This window comes from Penaeus monodon, chromosome 23 (assembly GCF_015228065.2).
Source record: "Penaeus monodon isolate SGIC_2016 chromosome 23, NSTDA_Pmon_1, whole genome shotgun sequence".
In the NCBI taxonomy this organism is placed as follows: domain Eukaryota; kingdom Metazoa; phylum Arthropoda; class Malacostraca; order Decapoda; family Penaeidae; genus Penaeus; species Penaeus monodon.
In genome coordinates this window covers 21,299,954-21,300,363 of record NC_051408.1, presented here as the reverse complement: position 1 = coordinate 21,300,363, position 410 = coordinate 21,299,954, and positions in this window count along the sequence as shown.

Below are 410 nucleotides of genomic sequence, written 5' to 3'. Positions count from 1 at the left end.
AAAAGCCATGTGGATCTTCCTCATGTCCTCTGCGTGTGGGAGCCGACGTGTTGTGGCGCGTGGGATCGCCGTATCGGTCTTGGATCATTTAAATCAATCAAAACCTTCAAGTAGACACAAGGGCAAAAAAAAAATCCCCTATCTATCCTCAGTTTTTGTCCATGCCTGGCGTTACGTTTCAACCCCTGCTCTTTGAAAACTATCAACTCTCGTTTTTTTGTTATCTTTTGGGTTCCGAATAAATAAACTCCCTCCACTGGAAGGAAATGGAATACACGGGATTAAAAGGCCTATGGAAGGTATGTATACCCTTTCTGTTACTGTTCTCAATATTTCATATTGCCAAATGCAAGCATCTCGTTAATTTCACGAAGGCAAGAGATGTAATGTTGCTGAATATATCAAATTGA